Source organism: Rhipicephalus sanguineus, chromosome 2, assembly GCF_013339695.2.
Source record: "Rhipicephalus sanguineus isolate Rsan-2018 chromosome 2, BIME_Rsan_1.4, whole genome shotgun sequence".
In the NCBI taxonomy this organism is placed as follows: domain Eukaryota; kingdom Metazoa; phylum Arthropoda; class Arachnida; order Ixodida; family Ixodidae; genus Rhipicephalus; species Rhipicephalus sanguineus.
In genome coordinates, this window is record NC_051177.1 from 128,383,875 (window position 1) to 128,409,601 (window position 25,727).

The following is a 25,727-nucleotide window of genomic DNA, read 5'->3' on the forward strand; positions in this document are numbered from 1 at the left end:
CCTGGGCATAACAATATCAGACCAAAAGAATTACCTTGACAAACACCAAGAAATACTACTAAAACAATCCAACCGCCTAAAAGGAAGGGTGTGGCACTTGTCACGGCATTCCTACAACTCCTACAGGGTAGGCCGCACGCTTTGGAAGACCCTTGCTGTGCCTGCAATAACCTACGCAGGCGACGCACTGGCGTACTCTACCCAAACAGTGAGATGTATGGACCGCCACCAAAATGAACTGGGGCGCTGGCTACTGGGAGGCAGCTTTGCAACAGCAAACGCAGCAGTAACAGGGGAGTTGGCCTGGTCAACTTTCGAAGTACGCGAAGCAAGGTCAAAAATACAATATGCGGGCAGGCTAAAGTTCCTGCCAGAAACAAATTACAGCCAGAGCATATACCTGCACCTTCGATACAGGGGCATAAAAACACAGTGGATGAAACGACTGGCTTCCCTGGAAAACAAATTCGGCCATAACACGAAATTAGAAGAAGCAAAATCTGAACGAGAATGGCGTCAAATAACACAAAAAACTATCACCGAAGCCAGCACAGAGAGGTGGCGCACGTCGGCGGCAAAGAAACGGAGCCTGCTGTTATACCTCAAATACAAGCTGGCTCCAGACTGTGAGCCATTTTACAGGGGCGACCGGGAAAGCGCCCTTCTGTTCCAAGCGAGGACGGGGTCACTGACCACGCAGCAGCGGCGTTGGGAACTGTTTGACGCGGACCCGTCGTGCCGCCTATGCGGGGCCACGGAGGAAACCATCCAACATATCATGATGGACTGCCCGCGACTCGGAGCAAGGGCGCACCCCACGCTAAGCCTGGCGGAATATCTGAGTCTCTCAGACGATTCCGTCGACACCCGAGTCGAGCACACCGAGAGCGCCAAGCGACGCCTAAAACTCTGGGACAGACTGTGCCGGCAAGTGGACAAACACCCCGACAGAGTCCAGCGCAGCGACGGTTTGGTGACGGGCCGACAGCACGTCGGTAACGACGACACCAACGACACCGACGCCACTGGATAGACTTGGCTTGACTTGGCCGGGGGCACGTTTCCCCTGGTGGCGAAACTGGCGGTGCAATACCAGGCCCAAATTTTTCAACAGTAGGGCTGAAAACGTGTGCGTGTGGAGCGCGAAGTTTTGTCTGGTGGCGCTGCGAGCGCCTGCCTTGTGTGTGCGTGTGTGTGTGTGTGTGAGTGCGTGTTGGAGCGCACAACATTTTGTCCTGTGGCGCTGCGAGCGCCTGCCCTGTGCCAAAAGGGATTAGGAACACCTACTTACTTACTTACTTACTTACTTACCAGCTGCGGAAAATCGTCTATAGTTTACATGAGCTATGTGTCATGAAATTATTGTCACGACCTGCCATTCAGTTTCCTGAAACATTGATCTCCTGCCATGCAAATTTCAGTATATATTGAATGAACGGAATGACCTCTAGAGCACCCACACTTAGGCGGATGGATAGATAGATAGATAGATAGATAGATAGATAGATAGATAGATAGATAGATAGATAGATAGATAGATAGATAGATAGATAGATAGATAGATAGATAGATAGATAGATAGATAGATAGATAGATAGATAGATAGATAGATAGATACGCGCCAAGTGCCTTGGGATTCAGTTAAGCTGCATAAAAAGCACATACACGAGCACCTGTTCATTCTGCCTAATCGCAAAGCCTTCGCAATATCTGAGAATCAAACGAGCATCCTGGAACTCATATGCCCGCGTAAAGCTTTAATCGATTACATATAAGCCATACCAATATTTCAGTTTTCCTGGACGTTGTCTATAACAGAAATAACACTGCTGTGAGACAGTGAAGCAAACAATTTAACGCCGCAAACGATCGACTATTGTTGCGTACGTTTCCGGGGGACCGGGTTCCGACGACATACCCGAGATTACAACTTCCAATGTCACACCGAGACTGTTTCACAATGATCGTGTGGTCAGCGACAGAAAGGAACTTACAAAAAAAAGAAGAGCGCAGCCTGCAGCAACTACTCATAAAAAGTAAATCTGAGAAAAGAGCTAGGCTAGCGGTGCTTACAGATTGGGTCGGCCATGGCCAACGTTCGGCCTCGAAAAATAAAAATAAATGAATAATGGAAAGAAGGTCGTCTTAGCAGTGCGCGGAAGAAGTAGCTCCTGCGAGCGAATCAGAAGAAAGAATGTGGACAAAGCGGTGTGATAAGTCTACTGTGCGAAGCGCCAATTGCCGTTCGTCTTATGCGGACACGATGGCAGCAGAAATACAGCGGCATGGCTAGCAGTGCGAAGTAAGAGAGAAGGAGCGAAATAAGAGGGATGTCTGGCGGGGCGAAATTCAGTCGGAAGCGGGCGGCGGGAAAGAAGAGGAACAAGCGATGAGTGTTCTATGAGGCGACATGTGCCTGGCAAGTATCGTACTCTCACCCCTTCTAGAGACAATATACGTAAGAAAACAATTTTCCGGAATGACATCTAGAATGAAAGCAACAAAATGTAAAACAAAATAGTAATAGCTTTTACACAATGCAGATAATGTAGGGCGGGCCGAAGAAAAAAGCTGCGGATGAACTCCATGACAAGAGCATGAAAGACAAACACAACGACATTGGAGAAGAGAAAGGCCGAGGGAATCCGCAAGGCGATCGATTACGCCAAACCCGCGCGTAAGGTTGGCGTTAGCTTAACGCGACCTTCACGGCCTGGTTTGATGGCCTGCATTCAAGGACACGCTCAATCACATCACGTGCTCCCCTGTGGGGCATCTTTCTTTCTTTCTTTCTTTCTTTCTTTCTTTCTTTCTTTCTTTCTTTCTTTCTTTCTTTCTTTCTTTCTTTCTTTCTTTCTTTCTTTCTTTCTTTCTTTCCTTCTTTCTTTCTTTCTCTCTTTCTTTCTTTCTTTCTTTCTTTCCAGGAAACGCCTGCCTGTATCTTCCCACACGATGTGTGAGGCAAAAACGGACCCATCTCTTTTTGCCCTCGCCAAACGACACCTCTAAGACAGCTTCTCATTGCCTTGCTGAAAGCAGCCAGTATAAGAAGGTGTTTGGTAATATTTTTTTTTTAAATCTGTGGCCTCGAGTATCTATATAACCAACTTTTAGCTTTCTCGCACTGCCTTACACCATAATCTGGCTTTCCGTCATTTCTTTAGCTCTCTGTAGATTTTGCGGACGCCTTTGGAGGTATTTCTTGGTAGAATCATTAACAAAAACTATTTGAAGCCCTGCAATCCCGAATTTATCGGCAGTGTTCTTGACATATTTGAAACTAAACTAAAGTCCTTGTTTGTTGACACCCGCTTCTACACCTTGAAGATGCAATTTTTTGACGCAATGTTGTTGTTTTTAGGGCGTAAAACCACGCCAAATAAGAATCTATGTGCATCTATTTTTCCTGGCAACATCCTTGTTCAGCAGTGAAGATGTTAGCAATAATAACCAAAAACCACACATCCATTACTTCTTCAAGCAGAATATTTAAACTAGAAATAACTTCCCAGAATACATCGTTCTCGTTCAATTGATGTCCACAGTCATATTCGCACAGTGAACAGCTGTCGCTGAAATCCGTCCGAGTAGTAATTCTGAGTACCACTCAATATATCTTTGGATGCTTCAAAGGTTGCCAATCTGTGACTTGCCTTCTGTGACTTGACGTGACTAGCCGTAAAACCGACCACTAACCTACTTACGATTTCATTGCGTAGAAAGGTAACGAAATAAAAGCGACCTCAAATGTACGTGGATGCTATGTTTTCGTGGAAGTCTTACCTGAGCTAACGAACTCTCGACAACTGCTCTAAGGCAACATTGTTGCCTCGACGGTGGCACTAACTCATGCGTCAATCGCTGCCATACTAACTACATCAGTGTGCACCATTCTCGGGAATTGCATGTATTCTTTACATAAGCTTAGTGGCAGATCCATAGGTATTCGCGCTCTGCTATTCAAAAGTTCTAGGCATCTTTAGTCCTTTGTGACTCTTCCGTTTTGTCGTCTTCTGCGTCGTTTCCCACAGCCGCCACCATCGATTCCGATCAGCCGATGGCCTTATCGGACTAATGGGAAAAGAAGTTCCGAACCTGTTCATTTCAGTAGTATTCTTTTAGCATGCCAGGATGTTTCTTTTCTTTTTTTTCTTTTTTCTTTATTAGACGTTACTACTTAACTATTTTCCCACTATTGCGCAACATCAGAGAAAACTTCGCGAATAATGCGTAATAGGAAAGGTTACCTGGCAAGCAGCAGAAAAGTGGAGCTTGTGAGAATTCGTATTTCTTTACAGCAGCCTTGTTATACCCGTGAGTCGTACATAGAAAATTATGATAACCAATAACATATACGCACTCTCTCCGTCCTCTTGTGCATCGTCGTCTTCTTCTTCCTCTTCTGTTCACTCCCAGAGCACGTGCGCCGGTTTGCCTGAGGTGGGATGGATTAACTTGATGGGGGAGAGAACGAGTGCGAAGAGAGAGAAAACATGAAAGAGATGGAAAGAAAGATAGCGAGAGAAATTCTTGGGAAAAAACTTCTTGGCGAGGCGAGATTCGAACTCGAGTACCCCCTATCTGAAGGCGAGCGTCTTCACTACTCAGCTGTACAGACAGCCACGCAAGCAGAGCATAGGATAACCTTTTATAGTATAGTATAGTATAGTATAGTATAGTATAGTATAGTATAGTATAGTATAGTACAGTATAGTAAAGTATAGTATAGTATAGTATAGTACAGTACAGTATGGTATAGTAAGGGAGTGGCAAAAGCAAATGAGGCGGAAGGAGGGAAGAACGACTGGAGAGGGAGAGAGAGACAGAGAAAGAAAAATGAACAGAAAGAAAAAGAAACGAAAAAAGAGAAAAATAAAGATGAAAGAGAAAGAAATAGAGAGAGAATGATATAGAAAGAAACAGCCGCAGAAAAATATAGAAAAACATTAAGGCAGCTTCCCACGAGCCGTGGCAAGCATGAAGAAAGGGCGGATCATGGTGGCCTCCTTGTTTCTCTAGTAACACGAAAGTGTTTATGCCAGGGTTCATAAAGACTTCACTGACGTATTTCCGTCACGGAAATACGTCAGTGAAATGCAGATGACAAAGAAAAACGGAAAAAAATTCGGGAATTTGGATGACCTGGGAGTCGAACCTACGACATCTCGGTCCGTGATGATCAGAGTCGGGCGCCTTACTGCCTGCTCTAGCGAAGCTCACGTACGAGCTTCTACAAATGCGCCTTATATATATTATCCTCCCCTTTCGCAGTGACCTTGCTGGCGTGAGGCGATGTCGCTGTCTTCGAGAGGAGAATTGAAGTACGGCATCATGTCCCTAACGAGCACCGCAACAGGGCGTGCTTCGGTAGTCTCAGCGTCTGGGCACCTCGAAGTCAGCGTTCCGTCGTTCAACGCTGGCTACAAGGCGCCCTTGACCACGCCGCTGCGACTGGCTGCCTGATTTCCACTTCATTTTGTTTCGATACATATTGAGTGAGTGCTTTGTCGCAGTGAGACACGCTAGCGAGAAGCGCGGCGCCTTCATGTGCTCACCTGCATTGCCTCACCTACACTGCCTCACGAGCACTGCCTCTCGCATTCCAGAAGCTCTGTGCGGTAGTGTATGCATGAGCAGAAGTGTAGGTTGCACAGTTACTGGAGAGCACACACCTTGCCATCTCACTCCTGAAATGCAGACGCTTTCTATGAGCTCATATCGAACACTAGTATTCATCATGAGCTTGTTGGTGCCACCTTTGCGCGGGATCCAGCGTTGGCTGTGTCCGGCTTATATTAAACTACATCCCTCATGAAAGTGTTGTCTTGATCATTGACGCTAGTCGTCGCGATGGAGATGTTGCACCAGACGTCAACATAGGTGCATCCACATCAAACAGTGCTATAGCCACCAAGCAGCAGCAGACATTGTGCAAGCTTTCGTTTATCAATGTACAATGAATATCGAAGTGCTTTTGTAAAGACGTATTTCACTGTCGTGTTATACTGATTCCTATGACGCAGGGGTCAACTATTGTTTTGTTTCCTTTCTTCTCTTTCGTTCTCTTTCTGTCTGTTTCTTGGGGGTGTGTTTTGTACCTGTGGCTTTGGATTTTTCATTCATCCTCGCTCTATCTATTTCTTTCTCTTTCTCGCTCTTTCAACCTTTAGTTCTCCTTCATCTTTCTCTCTGCGTCTTTCTCTCTCTTTCTTTCTTCTTCGCTTTCTTTTTACGTTTTCCTCTTTGTTTTCTATCTTTTTCGTGTCTATCTTTCTATGTCTTTCTCTGCCTTTCTAACTCTTTAAGTCTTTATTATCTCTTCATTAGTCTTTCGTTCTCTTTATATCGGTTCCTTTCTATCTTTCAGTCTCTCTCTCTCTTTCATGTGTTTCAAGTGCTCCACTTCGCCGAGCAGAGTTTTTGTTTAACGCTCGCGCCTGCCGTACTCGGTAGTGGGGCTTGCCCAATTCCTGTGGCACATACCCACATGTGGTTTTCTGCGGACACCTAAGTTCTTACGGCCGGCTTAAACAGCTCCGCCGTTAGAAAGAGAACAAGCACAGCCATCTATAGTATAGTACAGCTAGGGGTGAGAAAGAGAAAGGTGAGAGGGTGAAAGCCGAGACAATCCAGGACCAGATAGGTTCCCAGCAGCTCTGCTGTGACCCAGCATTGCGAGTTCATTTTTTCCTTCGAACCCCGAATCAAAGAAACAGGCTCAAAGCCTTGAGGAGAACAACAGATGGAACAGTTTGGTTTAGCCACATACTGCTGCCTGGATAGCTCTTCGTAGTTTTCCTAGCAGAGGTGCGCGATGAAACGAGCATATTCAATCAAACTGCATTCTCCATGTCAAGGCACCGCAACTCGGCTTAACGACTCGTTTTATTTCCTGGCGGCTGGATATCAAGCGGAAGTAACGTTCTCCGTGTGGATGTATTACAGTTACCTCTGAGCCGTCTAATGCAGTCGTTACGCCTGAAAATCTCGAGCTACAGAAAAAGCTACGGTACAGATAAAAAGACACCGGTTTTATATAAGAATAATAGTTTTTCGAGGCAGGTGAACCACAAGCAACGCGTGCACCTTTTCATTCATACATTTCTGAATTGCGCACCTGTAAAATTTTGACGGTTGCTGGGACACTTTTGGTTATTTTCTACCACTATCGACATCATTCATTCATTCACTGCCGACATCGTAAACGCAAGTAATAGCGAATCCTTATATTTTAACCCGGTTGCTGCCGTCTTAGTGAGCACGGGGTCGCGCGGGGACCCAGGGGGCCTGGGCGGTCCTGAATTCCCTTGCAATAAAGTTTTTTCGACTCGACTCGACTCGGTATATGCCCAAAAAAACAAAACAAAAATAACGAAGACAAATGGCAGATATGAAGAACAAAGGAGGAGGAGGAAAACGAAAACGGAAGGACAGGGAGGTTAGCCAGTTCTCAGACCGGCTGGCTACCCGCGCTGGGTATCATACAAGATGATAGAGATGTTAAAAGAACGAAGATAGAGAGAGAGAGAGAGAGAGAGAGAGAAAGGACAGTAATGCAGTAAACGATACTACGTAAAGTCTGTCTCTGAGACCAGTTGTCCGCAAGAAGTGCAACAACGCTCTCAAAACTTTCCTTGCCGAGGACGGTTTCGGCCAGTGTCCTAAGACCTTTTCCTCCGAGAATGGGCAATTGTCAAGTCTATCTAACATTATTACCAGTTCTTTTCTTGGTGCACTGAAGCGAGGACACTCACAGAGAAGATGGGCGATTGAAGAACAAAGAGTAAATACAAAGCGAGGGAGACTGTTTCGATAGCTAAATGGTAGAACAGTGGAGATCGAACGCGCATAGGTGGCAGTACTTCAAATAACAATACGCGTTCAGTGCTTTATTTTCTCGTCATTAGCTTCTGATTATTGAAACGGGTCATTAGTGCTGTAGGCGCCTTTTACGTACGCTGTTCACTGCCGACATACAGTGCGTCAACACGTACATTTGTTACTGCTTTGGGAGAGTATCTATTTCCTCGTGGGAGGCGTTTCCGCTTGTAGTATCGGTTGGCAGTCGTCAGGCACGAAAGTTGCCATTGCGAGTTTTTTTAACACGAAAGTTTTTTATGCCCGGGTCCAACTAGACTTCAGTGGCGTATTTCCGTTACGGAAATTCAATCTGCAAAAATTCAGTCAATCGGCAAAAATTCAGTCAGAGGGCACATAAAAACTTTTAAAAAGTATCATGAACGGGAGTCGAACCCCCTACCTCTCGGGCATGCTATCCACCCTGCCACCGTCAGATATTCTGGAGGTTTTACAACCGCGCCTTTCATATATCACATTTTTCTCTCACAGTGCTCTTGATCGGCTGGGTTGTGCCAGAATAGCCCAGGTGGGCTAGTTGGTATCACATTATGATATAAAACTTTCAGCGCAAATAAACTTCCTCGTCCTCCGTCGTTCATTAAATGCGAAGAATTTCTTTCTGAACTGCTACTTTGAGCGTGTATCTATCTATCTATCTATCTATCTATCTATCTATCTATCTATCTATCTATCTATCTATCTATCTATCTATCTATCTATCTATCTATCTATCTATCTATCTGTCTATCTGTCTGTCTGTCTGTCTGTCTATCTATCTATCTATCTATCTATCTATCTATCTATCTATCTATCTATCTATCTATCTATCTATCTATCTATCTATCTATCTATCTATCTATCTATCTATCTATCTATCTATCTATCTATCCCATACGACTTTGTGCGCACCTGGCTGTTTCGTTAATGGGATGTACGCCAAAATTGGTAGGGCATAACAAGACTATGACTAACATAAACGACAGGTCATAAAATGAAAATTATGACAAGCATGTCATGAATTGCATGCTTTACATGCCACGGTCTTAGTGCTGTTGCGGCCGTTTCGTTAACTTCACATTTAGAAAAATTGGTATGGCTTGACAAGAGAGTAAGACAAGCTTAAGTGACAGGTCCTATAATGTCATGTACGCATGTCATGTACTGCATGATTTACACGACATTACATGTTCTAGGGACGTTCGTGGCCATTTAATTACATAGATATAGACCAAAATTTGTACTACAAGACATTTCTCAATGGCGGTAACATGAAAGGCGGTAACATGAAAATCATGACATGCATTGTCATGTACGCCATGACATACATGCCCCGCTCCTGGCGCGCTTGCGATCGATTTGCTACCTTGACATGTACCCTATTTCGTATTGTGTGAGCTGACCGTATGAAGAACATAAACGACAGCTGGTAACATGAAAGTCCTGACATGCTCGCCGTGGGCTTGATTTACATGCCACACTCATGGTCTGCTCGGGGCCGTTTCGCGAGCTTGACATACACCAATATTGGTAATGCGCGACGCGACTGTATGATGAACACTAATTTACAGGTGCTGACATGACGGTCATGACATGCATTTCATGTACAGCATGATTTACGTGTCACGCTCAATGTGCGCCCACAGCCGTTTACTTAGCTTGATATACACCAAAACTGGTATTGCGTGACGTGCCTGTATGACGAACGTAATGACAGGTCCTAACGCGCTAATCAAAACACGAATATCTGTACGCCATTATTTACATGACACTGTCTTGGTGCGTTTGCGGCCCTTTTGTTAACTGGATATACACCAGAATTGGTATGGCACGACATGAGTGCATGAATGACAGATCATGCATTTTATGACCAGAATATACGTGTCATTGTATAAAAGACTGTGCACGCATGCATACCAACATGTGATATATAAGGAACTAGACCTCATGACATGAATGACTTCATTTGCCTCATAAATAAACAAGGTGATGTATGCAGCTATTTGCTGGCTGCTTCGCATTAAAATACCGCGGAATGGCGACCTTAGTTGACGCTCTTCTGGCTGTCACACAGCTTTCTCTGATTACGCTCTCAATGTTACCTACTACAGCTACCACAAATGTTTGTCTAAACGTAGTAGAGGTGTGCACGGGCTCCGGGTAGCCCGAAAGCCCGAGCCCGACCCGGCCCGCGGGCCGGGCTCGGGTGGGCCGATGTATTTTCACCTCGGGCCCGGGCCGGGCTCGGCCTACTTGGAGTTTTATCGGGCCGGGCTCGGGCTCGGCGCAAAGCCCGACTCAAGCCCGAAATATAGAGAATGAGCGGGAATTGTTTTCCAGCACGCATACAGCGCCTTTTCCGCGACCGCACTTTACCGCTTTTCCTTTCCATTCGCTAATTTAAACAAAAGGGGATCAGGTAAAGCACTGCCTCTGTTTCACTCCGACAGACAGAGAAGTAACACCACCTGAGCTAGTGACGACGCCACGCGACTGTTCGCGTTAGACTTAAGGCCAAATCCCATATGAGTGAAAATGCACGCGACAGCGACGAGCGACCGGACGTAGATCTCCTTCGTGCAAGCTGACGCTTGCATGGGCATACCCCCGCTTGCATGGGCATACCCCATACACGTGACGGCTTTGGTGAGCGAACTCCATTGTTGCTGGCATGAGGCCGTCTACTTGTATAGCAAAAGCGGCGCACTTCGTTGAAGCCGGAATCGTTGAACTGCTTGCTGTTTTTGCACGGCAATTTGTAATCTGTGTGTAATAGAGACTGTTCGTCGTGTGTCCTTTCATCATATTCGATATGCTGAATAAAATGCCAAATTACCGGAAAACCATGTTTTGTTTTCGCAGCGAACCTTCAAAAAGCCGGGCCGGGCCGGGCCCGGGACTGTGTTTTCGTACATCGGGCCGGGCCGAGCGGGCTCGCAGCCCTTTGCCGTCGGGCTCGGGCGGGCCTTCGATAAAGTCAGTGGGCCCGGGCCGGGCTCGGGCTCGGAAATACGGCCCGCGCACAGCTCTAAAACGGAGATCATGGACGTTAGTCGTCGAGATAGAGATGTGTCACCAAGCGTCAACTTGAGTGCATCCATTTTAAACCGTGCTATGACTGCCAAACACCAAGAGACATTGAGCCAGCTCTGTTATACCCATGTACACCAAAGATTCAACTACTTCTGTAAGGGCACGTTTTACTTTCGTGCAATAGCAATTCCTATGACGGAGAAATCAACCATGTTTTTTTGTTTTATTTCAGCTGAAACTTTTATAGAATTGCAGCGCTATGCTTCAATATCGTCGATATTACGAAGATGTTACTAAGGCAGGAGCTGTTTCTGCCAGGACCATTATTTTCGTGAGGAAGAACGGAGTTCAGCGAAATAGAGCTAAGGCGAAGTTGTGATTTACAAAGATTGGGTCTCCGACATCAGATTTTGTCACTTCTGTGATGTGAAAAGAAAATTGGGGAGCTACGCAATAGTGGTGTAAATACTGAGCAAACACCGGCGCTGGTGGACTTGTCTTGCATGTCTGAAACCTCCAACTCACCTCTGCTAAACTGTAATGCAAGTTCCCGCCTTCTTTCCTTCCTCCGGCCGAACTAGCCTGCCTTCGTCGCTGCCAGATTTACTTGAAGCGAGATAGACGCGGGACGGAACAGCTGCAGCTGCGGCAGTAGCGTCCGAGGTGGCAAATATCCAATAGCGTTCTACTATATCCAAGGGAGCAGACTTTTGGGCTAGTTGGCATGGTAAATTCAACGAAGGTATAGGGTTGAAACACAGGGACCAAGGAAGAGGACATGGCGAGCGCTACTCACAACTTGTGAGTAACGCACGCCCTGCTTCATTGAATTCTCCAATACCTCTAGAGAGGTTGGCGCCTCGAGCCGTGCCGCTCTTCTGCTTTCGCCAAGGCCAGCCAGACACGCCTTACATTGCGGTCGTGGTTTCGCGTTCACCCTCTTTGCCACGGAAAGAGCGAGGACGACATTCGCGCGCTTCTCTTCAACAGGCTTGATCGTAGTGGTGGCGCTGCAGTCGATAACGCCGCATGCAGCCTCTTTTCCGTTGCTCACTGCCGTTAGGAGGAAAGAGTTCTGCTCGCACATTTCCGCTCGTAGTCAAGTTTCTTAGCATAAAGCTTATGAGAATTTGAGGTTTCAAAAATGAAGACGAGGAGACACATGAATCTTGTGCATTGGAAAGGATACCAGCCATTGCTAAGGCGAAAGCGTCGGATGCCTCATTAAACGCGAAAAGTAGCCGTCAGCAGCATCGGAGCTAACACGAATGTTTCGAAACGGCACATGATTAGAGGTGACGCTACCTTGTGACGGCATTATGGCGTCACAGATCACCAATATTCGTGACGTCGTCATGACGTTGATTTCTTTGCGCCGATCCCGGAGGCTGCGCAAAAGCACGCGAGCTGCAAAATGCTTCAGGGGGAATGGGGGTGGTGCAATTAATACAATAGACTGCGGAGAAACAGAACAAGAAAATAGCCTCACCTTGGAGTAGTGTTAGGCGAATACCTAAGGCGGCGTGGGACTTTTCGTAATCCAAATATCTCAAGAGGTGCCTTCATATATAACTCGCATAATACCAATATATCGTTTTCTGGTTCTTCTTCGACTAGTCAATATTTTTTGATATGATCAATGGCTACAGCATGTCATCATCGTTAAGCATGCCGAGCGGCTGGAGTTCAAATTTCAAATTGCCTCGGAGCATTGACTCCTTCATTCCGAACTGCCTCTTGAAAGACATTTAGAAACCATTTAGAAAACAGTAAGCGCGCGTGCAGGTTTTACCCGACGCTTCCATCCTGAATTCCTTTACGTTTCTTGCCGGCTCTCACATCTTAGTGTTCGGTTTCCACCCGTAAGGCAGTGTTGCGCCGGCGTAGTTGCAACGAGAGATTGTGCCAACTGATGCTCATGCCGAAAAAAAAGCACCGTACACAACTAAGCGCCAAGCTCCAAGACAAGAGCGTGAGCCCTCCCATTCACTCGCGTCTTGGGCCTTTGGAGGAAGACCAAGGAGTTTTAAAATACTCCTTTTCTCAAACCTCTTTGAGTATGACATTATTGTTATTCACTGCGTCTTGGGAGCAGTAAGACCCCCTAAGCCACGCCCGTAGCAAGTACAGATACGCCCCAACCACGGCGTAGCGCGGAGTACTTTCTCGGGATGTGGATGGCTCTCAGGGTGCGTCGCCCGGGTCGTTCATCAATAAAGCTTCAGCGCCAGTGAGAATGGCGGGCGTTAAGAGCCAAAAGAAAGGCGTATGCTGAGGCGACCGGGTTAGAAGAAACAGCGCAGGAGGTGGAAGGAGGCTATCAACTTTGCCGTTAGTTCCAGCGATGCCAGGAACCCAGCCACGAATCTGACAAACACAAGCATTAAACAGCGGTAGGGCGGCACGCCGCAGTCATGAAAAATAAAAACTAATCTGCGCAGACGAGATGTGGGGCCATATTTCAAGCGAGAATCCTTCGAAAAACAATGAAATATGCACCGCAAAAACATTAAATACGGAAACGTAAACTTAGGCTGCAACCTCAGGGATGCTTCGTTGCGTTCCACAAAACTCGGTGGCAGAAATAGGATAAAACTGAAATTGGTGCAAATGGAGAGTAGTGGATTATTGGACAATGAATATAGCGGTGGTGTTCTGTAAAATGCGCCTTTGCATTGTTTGAGTACCGTGAACTGGTGCTGCTTGCTGAAATCGGGACTCGCCCTCTCGTTGTGTTGCCCATTTTAGCTTCTACTGCTTAATAAAGATAAATTCGCTGCATACACCAAGAATAATCAGGCGATCCGTTAGCTCCTCTTTCTGTCTCGCATGCACGCAGTCACAATTATCGCAGTTAGGACAGTCTATTGCCTGGCGACCGAAAATAGTGAACGATAACCTTCACAGCAGCATACAACGCCTTGAAGACAGACAGACAATGAACTTTATTAAGATGGTCCTGAGGAGCACCGCAGCCGTTCAGGGCGGCAGCGCCGCGGGCCGCTCCCATGTGAGGACGGGGATGCCAAGGCTCACCGCCGCGTCGTGGGCCCTATGGACGGCGCTTAACTGGAGTAGTGGATTCGAGCTCTTTATCTCGGAGCACCACTCTTCTTCAGTGAGGCGTTGAGGGCCCACTACGCCTTGAAGAAATGCGTTTGTTTAATATCCTTATCCTGGTGTTACATAACCTTTCATTATTCGCATTACCTTCTGTCACTGGCAATTGCTGCTAAGAAGCATCGGAATGCGTCATGGTCGAATACGTGGACAGCGAAGTAAATGAAGCCTCAGAAGAAATGGAAAAGAACAGTACGCAAGCGTTAATATATGTAGTACCTGTTTTCACGAAGTTGGAGTGCAGATACTCGACAAAGTATTCAATTAGCTTTTACTCTGTGTGTCGACAGTATGGCAGTCACGGTCATGGTTGCCAGGTCGAAAAGACAAAAAGCAACCATGAAATTGGGAAAACTAGCCAAAAAGTAGCAAACTTATGCCAGGCGTAGCAAAAGTAGCCAAAAGTAGCCACGTGTGTGTGAAAACAGCTGTGAAGGTTTTATTGAAATGACTAAATCCAAAAGCCTTTTGGGGAAAATGTAAATAAGTACAGCGAGACTACATAAAATAAATATTGTTGAGATTCAAGCACAAGTTATATCCCGCAGCAATCATTTCCTGCAGGATAATGAAGTTTCTTGCGCTGCTGCAAAAACCAGACTCTCTTCTCGCTTCTTGCATGAGTATTCTTAAAACGACTACACACTAAACATTTTTACACCCTTAAGGGTGTAAAAAAGGTGTTAATGACATTAACACCCTTTTTCGCATTGTACAACACCCTTTTTGCTCTATGTACACCCTAAGAGAAGGGTGTGCGCGGAAAAAGGGTGTTAATGTCTTTCATAAGGGTGTTAATGGAAGAACGTAAGGGTGCACATTGAAGCATTAAGCTGCATCCATGCATGCATATTAATATCGCGTGCATTGCGCAATGCGTCTGTTGTTGTACTGCCTTTTCTAAGGTTACGATGTCAGTGACATTAGAGAAACAAGGAAATGGTGGAGCTATTGGCACAATGTTAGTTCTCGTGATATTTTATTTTCACATAGAGAAATGACGAAGTATCATTGCTTCACAAAATACTACAAGACTCGAGAAAATGTACAAGAAAATCAGCAAACACTTCTTTTGCACAGGCTCGAGGTGTGCCCTACCGTTTCATATTTTCCACAATATATGCCAACCGCATGAACATTTATACGAGCTATTGCCAGCGATTATACAAATGTAGAAGCAATTTAAAACAAATGTTGAATTTATACAAAGCCTTTCTGGGTATAAAGCTGTAAGTGGGACAGAAAACTTCCCGCCGGCATGAACACTGTTTACAAGTTGCGGTATGAACGCTTTTAATTACCTGTTCACTTATCCAATAAGACAGACAAAAAAGAATTACTTTGAACAGACCAAGATATAGGATAATATAGTACAATTGTACATGTGGAATGTATACAACATAGAGCACGCAATTCTGACATACATAAATATATACATACATTACACACTGATGCATAAAGTTTCACGACTCACTTGTTTAAGCGCGTGCATTGGGAAATGTATCTGCGCTATGAATTTTTCTTCCACAAACATTAGAGTAAGCCGAGGCCTCACTGAGGTTCATTAAACAAGATGGGACACAATGACACTAGCCTTGCGGTATTATTAGCCAGCTAACGTAAACATTATGGAAGCTAACTTTTCGACACCCGAATTCGTACCACTCATCCATGCAAGGGAAACCTGCAGGGAAATCATTATCGGTTACATATACCATGCCAAGAACTGGCCGCACAATTCCTCCACGTTAATGATTTCCGCACAGAAGCACTTGGAAAAGGAAAGCAAAGATTCGGAAGGAATTCAATGTCACTTTAAGGGGACCCACATGAGTAGCAATAATGTTAGCACCTCGCTACCGAACGAGGAAGATGAGAACATAGGCGTGCTCAGAGTTCTCCATCAGTGGGGGGGGGGGGGGAGGCATGTCTCACCGCAGCAACCTCTTTGTCGAGTCCTAAAAGAACAAAACAAGCTCAACCATGGATGCAAAAATGAAAATGAAGCGATGGCGTGCTTCTCCCGACGGCCTCCGGGGATAACGGTAGGAAGTAAATTGTGCTTCGAATTCAACGTCGAAGGTCCTCGGTTGCCATTATTGTCGAAGAGCATACGCAGCCGTAACCCTGCGCGTTAAAGATGACGTGAGAGGTTCGACAGAGTAAATGTATGGGGCAGAATTGGCGTCCGCTTACGGATTACTTTGGAAAGCTGCTGTCCCCCCCCCCCCCCCCTTCCTCCCTGCTGCCATCGTGCGCAAACCTTTGGTAAGAGAGTTTCTAGGACACCGCGAACTCCATGCATGTATACATGTCGCCTCACATGCTGCACCGATTAAGCGTAGCGCGCGCATGACCGCGCATGCTCGTAAAACTTACGGCATGAGAGTAAGTGCAAGTCATATGCTGTAAACCCAATGATGCCTGAATGCACGGCACGACGAACGCACTGCCAACTCCCATCCCACCGCTCAAGAGGGAGAAAAGACGACGGCAACTACGGGAGAGAGCGAGACCTACGCACGCTATGACATCGTATTTGAAGTGAAGCTACACACACAGAGCGCCACTTTCAACAATGTTCATTTCGAAAACATCACAGTTTATATGCCCATCATGCGCTGTCACAAGTGTGTGTGTACTGTCCGTTGTCGTTGCCGCGCCTTACACTTCAAATTTGCTAAACCAACAAGCCCAGTCTGCCATTCTTACAAACTATGCCATCGCCTCCGTGATAGCGCACCGTCCATCTCGGAAGCCAAGGCTGTGCCGCTGTGCTAGCTGTGCGCTCCCTTCTTTGCTCCTAGCGCTCCTGGCGATGAAAACGATCGGCAGTCACGTGACGGCGCGTAGAATCACGTGGGTGTTTTAGCCTGGAAGCAGCGCGCCGCTCCGGCCGCGCTATGCTCCGGCTTCGTTCGCGCTTGGCTGTGGTTGTGCGTCGCCGTGCGGTATAGTTTGGTTTTCGTTCGTGTGCAGCGATGTGTTAATTTATATGTTGCGCAGCTGTGATTGATATGCGCGTGGTGTGGTCTAAGCTGTTTCCCCTACGTTGTGCGTTAGCCATGCGTCTTCTCAGTGAAAGTGGCTGTACGCTGTCGAAAATGGATACGTCGAGATTCAGCCGTGCCATTGTGACGCCATTGTTGGCGGTATGGGATCTTGTCATTTCGAATGTTCCAGGCGAGTACCTGTTTCTTCTTTTATGTTGGTGCTTAGCGTTTGTGTCAGGTGTCATTGTATGTATTGAGCGGTTCACTGCTAAATGGAACATGGAAGCTCGGCGGCCGCTGCCGCCTGCGACGAACATAGCGCAGGCGCAGCACGCGCTGTTCTGAACTCTTTCGTCCTTTCGTTGTTTGCTGTCGCGCCGGCCGCGCTTCGATTCCGCGCCTTGTTCTCTGCCTTCGTGAAGCGAAACGTTTCAGCGTCGAAAGTGCGCCGTCCGCGGTGTCGGGAAGCGGCTGTTAGGCGCTTCCTGTTACATTTGGCTGTGGACCGCTGCGCACAACCATTTTGTCACTATCACAAAGTGCGTGTGTAATACTCGGATGTAAGTGAATGTGTGCCTGAGCTCGCACAATGCGGCGGGACACCTACCTAGGTTTTATAATGCAACAGGGTCTACAGCTGGGCTGCTTGGTGACTCATAACGCCTGTGTTAAGCTGCACACTTAACAGGAAAAATTTGTAAAGAAAACTTAAATAAACGAAACACTCGCTGCCGCTACTTGTTCGTGTTTTCTCCGCGTTGGGCTGTTTCGGGTGTTCGCTTCCCGCACACACACATCATGATCTTTGACACGTGCAGTTTCACGTTTTCCAACCGGTTGATCCTCCCCTTTCGGCCTGTGCAAGACCGGCAACTTATTTTGACGGCCCATGTACTCAGCTTTATGGACGTTTGCAGTCAAAGCGAAGGAATTCATGGAACGAACAATGATTTATAAAACGAATAAAATTCACGTTTGTGTTTAGCACGCATCTCCTAAGGTTTCAATTTACAAACAATCGTTGTAATGCCAACTGCAAGCAAGTTTTGTTCTTGTCTAACCCCATTTGTGGTCAAAACTGCCATGTCGGCCCTTAGATAGGTGGTGAAAAGAGGAGGGGGGAAGAGATCCTGACCTTGTGTCGGGGGCCACATAATACTGCCCCGCAGGCCTCAGGTTGTCAACCCCATGTTGTAGAATATTCTTCGTACCCGCTCCTCTCCTATCAGAGCGCAGGTGCCGCGGGTGTGGAAAGTATCTTGTTGGGTCGACGCCGCGAGAGCCAGCTGTTTTAGTTTCCGCGACGGACGCGCACTTCGCGGTTCATCACAAGGAACGAAGGTGGCAGCCAATGGCGGTCAGGTGCATTTGGCTCGTCACCTATTTAAGCCGTGCAGCACGCATACAACAGCGCTGTGGCAGATGGCTTCATTTTCTGATGGTGATAGGGCTGTGCCGTACTGGCAAGTTCATAGATGGCCGTAATCGTGTTTTTCGTGCTTTCCGGTGTTTATCTGTAACGGTGTTGCCGCGTGCATTGGCGCTGAAGTCACACTTAGTGATAGTCCTTTCGCTTTCCCAAAGGACGAAAGACCTTTTCCGTGGCGTCGGCTATATCACGAGTTGAGGGGCGCGGTTAATCTTTCCGCGACAAATCGTGATCGCGGCATGCGCCCAACGGTATGCATACGGCCAGCCACTACGACAGGGTATAGTCTTGGTTGGCGATTCGTCGCAATTACGTTTTAACCTTAGTAGGCTTAGAACGATTACGTGTTAGTGATGTCTTACTTCAAGAACAAAAATGCGTAGCACTGAAATGTCTTCATTTGTCCCGGAAAAGCGCTATTTCGCATTTTTTTAGTCCATTATGCTAATAATTAATATATAACGGAAATATTCGACTCGTATCCGAGATTTTGAATACTTGCACACACCTATGCTACCGATCAAGCACACAACTATAATTGTTATTAAAGGAGAGTAGTTGTTCGAGGGCTAGTTTCTTTGTTAGACAGAACCAAATGAAACTAACAGCCAATTAAATCAACCTTCCTTCGCTTAATAAAGAAGTTATTACTTAATAATTGTCTGTTGGTTTCATTTGTTGCGTATATGAAAGTTATTACAGCACAATAGCTCGCCTAGGTAGATCACATAGCTAGTAGGTGCTCCATATAAACAATTTTTTCCAGCTCGTAAAACAAAAGCAGCTGTAGAAAAGCTTCACCACTGTGTGCTCCTTCTTTTTCTAATGCACAGGGAGACCAGTAGCGCCCATAGCATCAGCTTTGTTCCCTTTGCCGTTTGTTCCCTGCGCAACTGATTATGCATGCCATCACACTGCCACACAATTTTCTGCCGTGTACATGGACATTAATGAGCGATATACTGTAGTGAACGGGTCTGAGGAAGTTTCGTGAGTATTCACGTTGTATTAGTGCGCGAACACACAAGGACACAATAAATAGCGAACACATGTTTACCATTGTGTTTGCGCTGTAGTACGAGGTGCATATGCAGTACACACTCACTATGCCTTTTATTTTTCAATGCAGGGTGACATTCTTGCAATCCCTTGTGCTCCATCTACTGACAGTGGTATTTCAGAGGTGTCATGTGCTGCATCAACTAGACAGTGGTGTTCCAATGAGTCCAAGTGCATCTACGTGCGGTTTTGCGGATTTCCCCTATCTCGAGGTCAAATATGAACATTTTCTGTTAAGGACGATGAAACCGCTTGCTGTATGAAAACGCCTGTTTCAGTTTTACAATTTTTAGTACAACGGGCGATTTTCAGCATCTGTTTGCTTGGATTATATTTTTAGTGCTTATATCATGCGAAGGTCTGTTGTTAGTTTTCGAGCACAGTAAGAATGGTTTAGATTTTTTTGCTATTCAAGACATCTTAATAACGAATTCATTATTTTAATTGCTGGGTAAATTTTGTGCTGGTGAATTTTAATTCTGATGTTCAACTTGCACTCTGTGGTGAAACTGTTTCTCTTGAAAATTATGTGCAACATTTACGACAAGAAGTTCTGCTTTAAGAACCGTAATGATGCTGCACTAGTATCACTGCAAATCATAGCACAGAATGTGATGTATGCACTGATACACTTATGGACAGAGCAGCAGAGCGCTGTTATGTATTTCTGTGCCTCTGTGTATAGGTTTTCGTTAAAAGCAGCGCAGTACCAAGAAACACAAGCTTCAACTCCTGTCACCTCTAGTAATGTTCGCCCAATAATTTCAGTATTTTGTACCACTTGAAAGAGGCGTTAAACTTGCATTACTGCAACTTTATGCAAGAAATTTAAAGTTTGGTGATTTATATTCACTGGGGCTATAGTGCAGTTGTGCTCTTGGTTGATTTTGGGTTGATTTTTCACTTCATCAAGAGCAGAATACAGGGTGTTCAGAAGTCAGCTTTATTGCTTTTTTTTATTTCAGCACCGGGAGGTACGTTATAATCACCTTTGCTGATAAGTTATGTATCCATGGAGTCACAGTGAGACAATAATTATCGCTGTCAGCCGCCCAGTTAACTATGATTGAATGAAGTACTTCTTAGTGACTGCAGCATGCGGGCATTTTTGTATTGAAAAGTTGGAGGCGGTCGCTTTTCTACGCAGTTCCACTTAGAAGAATTCTTCTAGCATGTCTGTGCTGCGAGATATCTTGCTGCAAATTTTCATTGCGATTTGTATTATTACACATGCAAGATGGTGAGCGCTGGCGCTAAGCCCCTCCTCCTCCCCCCACGCTGTTACTACCGACTGGCGATAGCAAGCAATTACTGCTCGTCACATCACGGAGGAAGATTGCGCCGGTCCACACCGCCCTGCATGCGTGATTATGCAATCCGCCATCAAACTTTGCAGCGAGATATCTCGAGCACAGACATGCTGGAATTCTTTCTAGTGGAACCGTGTAGAAAAGAGACTGGTTCCAACTTTTCAGTACAAACGTGCCCGCTTGCTGCAGTCACTAAAATGTTCAGTATTGAATCTTAGCTAATTTGGTGGCTGACAGCAATTACAATTGTCTCACTTTGTGTGCCCCTGGATACATGTCTGCAAAGGTGGTTTTCACATTCTTTCCAGCGCTGAACTTTAAGAAAACCATAAACCATAACTTTGAACACTGGTATAGTAACGTAAAGCTGTCGTTTTACTGTACAACTCCCCACAGTTGACGTGATTTTTTTTATATTGTAGTTGTGCGTTGATATTAGAAAACATTTTAGAAGTATATAGTACTGAAATGCTGGTGCAGAGATTTCCATTGATGGGATCAACCTACTGAACAAAATATTTACAATGCAATGAAGCTACTGGCTCGAAAACTATTTAGCAAAGTTGTATTCTTGGAATACTATTTCGTCCTCTCCATTATATTCAGTATCGAAGCATCACATATACTTTGTACAAGGCCCGTATATAGCCAGGAGGCAGAGGGGGCCACACCTCCCCCCCCTCCTGAAATTCTGACGGAGGGGGATGTTTTACCGAAAAAAATATGAAAATGAGTGTTTTTCAGGGCTTTCAGCAAATGCCTCCTCCCCCCCCTCCCCCCCTCGAAAAAAATTTCTGACTATGGGCCTGCTTTTCACAATGGCTTTTTAATACAATGCTATGTAAAAAAATGCATAGTAGGATTCAGTTACTGTATTAGAATTCGAGTTTTGGTATCGCCTTCGTTAAAGTTTCCATTGTGGTTTTTTTTTGCAAGGCCATAAAAACTGAAGTTTACATTCTTTCAAATTTATTTTTCATACACAAACAAATTGTTTTCAAGTGTCAGGCACCCTCATTGGCAGGTTCGGTCAGTCTATGTTTGTTTGTTGTCAAAGTGCACACAACATGCAAATTTTGTTGTACGTAAAAGAAGTTTGATAATTACCCATGTCTGTTTTTTTTTTCCAATTTTTCATACCTTTCTCTATCACAGCAGACAATAAATATTTTACTTTTTTTTTTGAAAATCAAGCGTTATGTCTGGCAGACCAGTGTGACTGGATGTGCAAGCCATATTAGGCATTCCTTTGTACATATGCTCGTACATGATGTTGTATATACATATGTATATGTGTGTGCTACTTCTGATTTCATTTCATGATCCTTAATATGCAGCACAAGTGGGTGATGACCGAATTTGAAGCTTCAGATGGACACACGAGGCTTATGCATGGACCACTGCAGATTTCACTAATTCGGGGTGTCTCTCCAACCAAGCCTTCCGTATGCGAACACGACCTTTGCCAAACCAATATGAAGACGCGTTTGTGCAAAGGAAACAGACTCGGTAGTACACCCCGAATTAATGATATCCGCAGGAACACATGCATGACGCCCTTTGTGACCACCTGAAGCTTCTGTTTCGGCCATTAAACATCACGCGAAATGAATAGTGTACACCCTTCCAACACCCATACGAAAGGGTGTTAATACGAGCTAACACCCTAACACCCCACAAAATTTTTGCTGAACACCCTTTCTCTAGGGTGTTAAATTAACACCCTAATTGAAGGGTGTTGCCAATAACACCCTAAGGGTGTCCGTCTGGCGACAAGCCGATTTACACCCTTAAGGGTGTAAAAATGTTTAGTGTGTAGAAGCAGCAGCCTTGTGGCGCTCATAAAAAACTCAGTTTCACTGCAAGGGCGAAGCAATGACTGCAATAGCAACAAAATGGAATGACCTATGCAGAAAGGCTAGCAACTCGACACTTGCAGTGTGCCAAAAACACAGAGCGGACCAAGAGTACACAAAACTGTGACAGTTGGTAGTTCGTCCTCGTCCTGTGCCTACATGTGCGTTTTTTTTTCCTCCGTCCTTTAGGTTTGAGCAGCACGCTGCAACTTTCGAAAGTGCACAACCAAACAGCCCTTACTTTGGTTCTTCTAGGTAACAGCTCGTTCTTTTCGCAAACTCGGCCACTGCAGCGAGTGAAGTAACCTTCCTGCGGTCTGTTGCTTCAACGCAAACTCTCCGGTGAAAGCACAACACGTGCAAACTTCCCCCTTCAAAAGGCAAGCACGCGAGCGCAGGTGACCATGCTTTCTAGGTCAAAGTACAGGGCGCAGGCGCGCATCTGAACTCTGGCGAAAGGCAACCGCGGCAACGCCCTTTAAACGTTGCACCATCTCGCGGGTAATAGTCAACAAGCCGCTGCCGCACTGAAGCACCTAAGAGCTCTGCGTACCACCAGCGGTGAATAGTGTATATGAATAGATGGCCGTTAGTGTGATGTAGAACGTATGCTGCGCTGCAGAGTTCTGTAACGCGTCGCGCTGCGAAGCGACGGGTCGCAGTTTCGAATCGCCGGTGGCGCCCTTCGCAAAGTTTTATTCTGAACCACCTTTATTTTGTCTATATAATTGCTATCGAGATAAAATGGGTACCGCCTAAGTGTGCTCAAATTCACAATTGCTGGAATTTTCGCAATAATTTTTTGATGACGAAGTCCGCACAGTTCATATTCCTTAGTTGCAGTTGACTCGTGTTCCTAAGAAATGACACAAGCACTTTGCCACATATCCAATCACTAATATAAATGAGTACGGAGCGCCGTGGATGTGGAGCGCTTACAATTGTACCATTCACTTCCAATCACGGTTTAATGTCGCGTTCAGCAATAGCTGGTCTGCAAAGTAAGTAAGACCCCTGCAAAGTAAGTAAGTAAGATACCCAGCCATGTATTCAAAAGCCATTCCTTTTGTGTTATATAAGCACCAAATGCAATTAAACACGCCTTCGCCATCATGTATTTACATCGTATACTCAAACGCCAGCGGCTGCCACATCACCAGATATAGATGATTTAGTTGAAATCGGAGCAACAAGAGTGTAGCCAAAATGTAGCCAAGGAGCCAAGCCACTTTTTCTACCGCCACCAGCCTCAAAAAGTATGCAAATTGGCGCAAAGCAGTCAAACCTTGCAGCCCTGGTCATGGTGGCTTAGACACTGTACGCGTTGGATTGAGTTTCCTGCAGAACCTTCGTTTAATATTTAACTACCTTTTCCCAGCGTGTGAACATTTGTGTTTCCAGATGGGGTATCAAATCGTTAGACATTTTCTGCCTTTTAAGTGTACTATTGCTGATATTTTGCGAATACCACAGAAACAAGAAGTACTCGTTCGGATCACTGGAGCCTTGCCTGTGATGAGTGCTGCTCAGTTTTCTATGAATTCAGCAAGAAAGATTCTCGAAGCATGGAAATCGCGTCAGTAGTTCAATGGTAAAATCAGAGAAAGTTCGTAAAATATTGAGCATTTTGTGAAATCGCTTCGGGAAGCTATATATGACAGAACCAGCCTGAACGGCGAATCTGAATAAAGTAGTCTGCACGGTTCGCTTTTATGCCCGCCACTAAATATCTTAGTTGAACTTGATTATCTGTTGCGTTGCTGAACGACTAAAGTGCCTTAAGTGCTCATAGTAAACATGTTATTGAGCTCTACATGACATAGCTCACTGCCACTGTCTATAGGCGAGCAACAGTTGTATCATGCACCCGAACCACATTGTCAAGGATGGCAGTGGAGGACACGCTGATATAGAGGCATTGTTCAGGCCTGCCATGAAAAAAAAACAGCAAAATGGAGAGCAGGGAACAAAGGAAGTTAAGAGCAGAGCAACCAAGTATAAGTTGCTGCTACTGCGAGAGAATTGTGGACAATCACTGTTTGCAAGGCATGAAAGAAAACCACAAAGGACAATGACGTTGGCGCTATTTCTATAGCTAGAAGAGAGAGCTTGGTGCCGGATATGTGGACATTTCTATTCTGTGAAACCTTTTTCTAGAATAACAACATTCGCTATGACTGCGAAGGCCACTCTAATGGTATTAGGCTAAGCTGCGTTCGTAAAACAAGTTCCTGAAAAAAAATCGTAGTTTTCGGCGGAGACACAGTCTGCGAAACTAATAGTTCAAACTTGCGAGAGTTTCGTTCACTCAGACTGGCATTGTTACAATGGTCTAGCTTCTCTTTCCAAGTCATTCGATGTAAAAGCTCTCCTTTAAGTAACTGGTGGACCTAAGTTATACTGGGGCATCAAGACGCCTTTCCGCAACTTTTAAAGACTAAATGTGAAAAACAAAACAAAACAAAACAAACAACAAGATTGATCGGTAGTGGGTGGCCAATAAAATGATTGTCTGTTCACTTGTTTCTGTGTGTTATGCGGCGAAGAAATCAGACGAGTACATTTGTGTTTCCCAGAGGAAAAGGGAATAGAGAGTGTCGCAGATAAATGCTTAGCCTTCAGAATTTTATTACCAAAGGCTGGAAAAACAGAGATCTTCGTAATGCTTGTTTCCTCCTGCGCAGTTGCGCGTGTTTTATGCGCTTTTTCCACAAAGCTCGAGTGTATTCCCTGATATATATGCGTCCTTCGACTGGTGTCCTTCTCCGTTTAGGTGTAGAGACTTTGTATTTCGTTTTACTTCTGCAATCCTATATTGAGTGTAGGCTTTAGCGCCAAGTGCATCTCCATACCCAAGTTGTTCGCGCAGTGTGGAAAAGCGGCAGTCATTCATGAACAGTACTGTTTACGTGTCTCCTTTTTTTGTTTATTGCGAACTAAGCATCGGCCGGCTATCAGCTTAGCGAATGCTTCACTATTTTGGTATAAACTGCATCGAGAGGACTTGTAAGGCTAACGAGAATAGCCTGCGCTAAACCACGCAGCTCGATTTAACGTGCATTACCGGAGT